Genomic DNA, 5,000 nt, shown 5'->3' on the forward strand with positions numbered 1-5,000 from the left:
TTTCCCATACATTTTTGACAATGTGAGGTGTGCATGGCAAAGAACACTTACGGTGAAGGCATGTGAAATGATATGAAAATATCAAAAGTTAACTAACCAATGATATTGAAACATATAAATCGAATCATAACTATATGAAACTCGAATTTAAGCCATATTAAACTGGTAATATTGTGATTTTATGCCTGGTTTTTTCCATACGTTAGTTTAAATAGAAAAAATTTTCGAATATATATACATATATGAAGAATTCATATTAGCTATACTAACATGTTATGGAATATAACCTTGGCATATTGGCACTAAAATATATAATAAAGACATTTCAAATCAAACTGAAATGTATTGAAATGAATTTTCCCCATACATTTTTGACAATGTGAGGTGTGCATGGCAAAAAACACCACGGTGAAGGCATGTGAAATGATATGAAAATATCAAAAGTTAACTAACCAATGATATTGAAACATATAAATCGAATCATAACTATATGAAACTCGAATTTAAGCCATATTAAACTGGTAATATTGTGATTTTATGCCTGGTTTTCCATACGTTAGTTTAAATAGAAAGTTATGGAATATAACCTTGGCATATTGGCACTAAAATATATAATAAAGACATTTCAAATCAAACTGAAATGTATTGAAATGAATTTTTCCCATACATTTTTGACAATGTGAGGTGTGCATGGCAAAAAACACTCACGGTGAAGGCATGTGATATAATATGAAAATATCAAAAGTTAACTAACCAATGATATTGAAGCATATAAATCGAATCATAACTATATGAAACTCGAATTTGAGCCATATTAAACTGGTAATATTGTGATTTTATGCCTGGTTTTCCATACGTTAGTTTAAATAGAGAGTTATGGAATATAACCTTGGCATATTGGCACTAAAATATATAATAAAGACATTTCAAATCAAACTGAAATGTATTGAAATGAATTTTTCCCATACATTTTTGACAATGTGAGGTGTGCATGGCAAAAAACACTCACGGTGAAGGCATGTGATATAATATGAAAATATCAAAAGTTAACTAACCAATGATATTGAAGCATATAAATCGAATCATAACTATATGAAACTCGAATTTAAGCCATATTAAACTGGTAATATTGTGATTTTATGCCTGGTTTTCCATACGTTAGTTTAAATAGAGAGTTATGGAATATAACCTTGGCATATTGGCACTAAAATATATAATAAAGACATTTCAAATCAAACTGAAATGTATTGAAATGAATTTTTCCCATACATTTTTGACAATGTGAGGTGTGCATGGCAAAAAACACTCACGGTGAAGGCATGTGAAATAATATGAAAATATCAAAAGTTAACTAACCAATGATATTGAAGCATATAAATCGAATCATAACTATATGAAACTCGAATTTAAGCCATATTAAACTGGTAATATTGTGATTTTATGCCTGGTTTTCCATACGTTAGTTTAAATAGAAAAAATTTTCGAATATATATACATATATGAAGAATCTATATTCTAATACTAACATGTTATGGAATATAACCTTGGCATATTGGCACTAAAATATATAATAAAGACATTTCAAATCAAACTGAAATGTATTGAAATGAATTTTTCCCATACATTTTTGACAATGTGAGGTGTGCATGGCAAAAAACACTCACGGTGAAGGCATGTGATATAATATGAAAATATCAAAAGTTAACTAACCAATGATATTGAAACATATAAATCGAATCATAACTATATGAAACTCGAATTTAAGCCATATTAAACTGGTAATATTGTGATTTTATGCCTGGTTTTTTCCATACGTTAGTTTAAATAGAAAAAATTTTCGAATATATATACATATATGAAGAATTCATATTAGCTATACTAACATGTTATGGAATATAACCTTGGCATATTGGCACTAAAATATATAATAAAGACATTTCAAATCAAACTGAAATGTATTGAAATGAATTTTTCCCATACATTTTTGACAATGTGAGGTGTGCATGGCAAAAAACACTTACGGTGAAGGCATGTGAAATGATATGAAAATATCAAAAGTTAACTAACCAATGATATTGAAACATATAAATCGAATCATAACTATATGAAACTCGAATTTAAGCCATATTAAACTGGTAATATTGTGATTTTATGCCTGGTTTTTTCCATACGTTAGTTTAAATAGAAAAAATTTTCGAATATATATACATATATGAAGAATTCATATTAGCTATACTAACATGTTATGGAATATAACCTTGGCATATTGGCACTAAAATATATAATAAAGACATTTCAAATCAAACTGAAATGTATTGAAATGAATTTTCCCCATACATTTTTGACAATGTGAGGTGTGCATGGCAAAAAACACCACGGTGAAGGCATGTGAAATGATATGAAAATATCAAAAGTTAACTAACCAATGATATTGAAACATATAAATCGAATCATAACTATATGAAACTCGAATTTAAGCCATATTAAACTGGTAATATTGTGATTTTATGCCTGGTTTTCCATACGTTAGTTTAAATAGAAAGTTATGGAATATAACCTTGGCATATTGGCACTAAAATATATAATAAAGACATTTCAAATCAAACTGAAATGTATTGAAATGAATTTTTCCCATACATTTTTGACAATGTGAGGTGTGCATGGCAAAAAACACTCACGGTGAAGGCATGTGATATAATATGAAAATATCAAAAGTTAACTAACCAATGATATTGAAGCATATAAATCGAATCATAACTATATGAAACTCGAATTTGAGCCATATTAAACTGGTAATATTGTGATTTTATGCCTGGTTTTCCATACGTTAGTTTAAATAGAGAGTTATGGAATATAACCTTGGCATATTGGCACTAAAATATATAATAAAGACATTTCAAATCAAACTGAAATGTATTGAAATGAATTTTTCCCATACATTTTTGACAATGTGAGGTGTGCATGGCAAAAAACACTCACGGTGAAGGCATGTGATATAATATGAAAATATCAAAAGTTAACTAACCAATGATATTGAAGCATATAAATCGAATCATAACTATATGAAACTCGAATTTAAGCCATATTAAACTGGTAATATTGTGATTTTATGCCTGGTTTTCCATACGTTAGTTTAAATAGAGAGTTATGGAATATAACCTTGGCATATTGGCACTAAAATATATAATAAAGACATTTCAAATCAAACTGAAATGTATTGAAATGAATTTTTCCCATACATTTTTGACAATGTGAGGTGTGCATGGCAAAAAACACTCACGGTGAAGGCATGTGAAATAATATGAAAATATCAAAAGTTAACTAACCAATGATATTGAAGCATATAAATCGAATCATAACTATATGAAACTCGAATTTAAGCCATATTAAACTGGTAATATTGTGATTTTATGCCTGGTTTTCCATACGTTAGTTTAAATAGAAAAAATTTTCGAATATATATACATATATGAAGAATCTATATTCTAATACTAACATGTTATGGAATATAACCTTGGCATATTGGCACTAAAATATATAATAAAGACATTTCAAATCAAACTGAAATGTATTGAAATGAATTTTTCCCATACATTTTTGACAATGTGAGGTGTGCATGGCAAAAAACACTCACGGTGAAGGCATGTGATATAATATGAAAATATCAAAAGTTAACTAACCAATGATATTGAAACATATAAATCGAATCATAACTATATGAAACTCGAATTTGAGCCATATTAAACTGGTAATATTGTGATTTTATGCCTGGTTTTCCATACGTTAGTTTAAATAGAAAAAAATTCTCGAATATATATACATATATGAAGAATCTATATTCTATACTAACATTTTATGGAATATAACCTTGGCATATTGCCATTAAAATATATAATAAAGACATTTCAAATCAAACTGAAATGTATTGAAATGAATTTTTCCCATACATTTTTGACAATGTGAGGTGTGCATGGCAAAAAACACTCACGGTGAAGGCATGTGAAATAATATGAAAATATCAAAAGTTAACTAACCAATGATATTGAAGCATATAAATCGAATCATAACTATATGAAACTCGAATTTAAGCCATATTAAACTGGTAATATTGTGATTTTATGCCTGGTTTTCCATACGTTAGTTTAAATAGAAAAAATTTTCGAATATATATACATATATGAAGAATCCATATTCTAATACTAACATGTTATGGAATATAACCTTGGCATATTGGCACTAAAATATATAATAAAGACATTTCAAATCAAACTGAAATGTATTGAAATGAATTTTTCCCATACATTTTTGACAATGTGAGGTGTGCATGGCAAAAAACACTCACGGTGAAGGCATGTGAAATAATATGAAAATATCAAAAGTTAACTAACCAATGATATTGAAGCATATAAATCGAATCATAACTATATGAAACTCGAATTTAAGCCATATTAAACTGGTAATATTGTGATTTTATGCCTGGTTTTCCATACGTTAGTTTAAATAGAAAAAATTTTCGAATATATATACATATATGAAGAATCTATATTCTAATACTAACATGTTATGGAATATAACCTTGGCATATTGGCACTAAAATATATAATAAAGACATTTCAAATCAAACTGAAATGTATTGAAATGAATTTTTCCCATACATTTTTGACAATGTGAGGTGTGCATGGCAAAAAACACTCACGGTGAAGGCATGTGATATAATATGAAAATATCAAAAGTTAACTAACCAATGATATTGAAACATATAAATCGAATCATAACTATATGAAACTCGAATTTGAGCCATATTAAACTGGTAATATTGTGATTTTATGCCTGGTTTTCCATACGTTAGTTTAAATAGAAAAAAATTCTCGAATATATATACATATATGAAGAATCTATATTCTATACTAACATTTTATGGAATATAACCTTGGCATATTGCCATTAAAATATATAATAAAGACATTTCAAATCAAACTGAAATGTATTGAAATGAATTT

Source organism: Anastrepha obliqua, chromosome 6, assembly GCF_027943255.1.
Source record: "Anastrepha obliqua isolate idAnaObli1 chromosome 6, idAnaObli1_1.0, whole genome shotgun sequence".
Taxonomy (NCBI): domain Eukaryota; kingdom Metazoa; phylum Arthropoda; class Insecta; order Diptera; family Tephritidae; genus Anastrepha; species Anastrepha obliqua.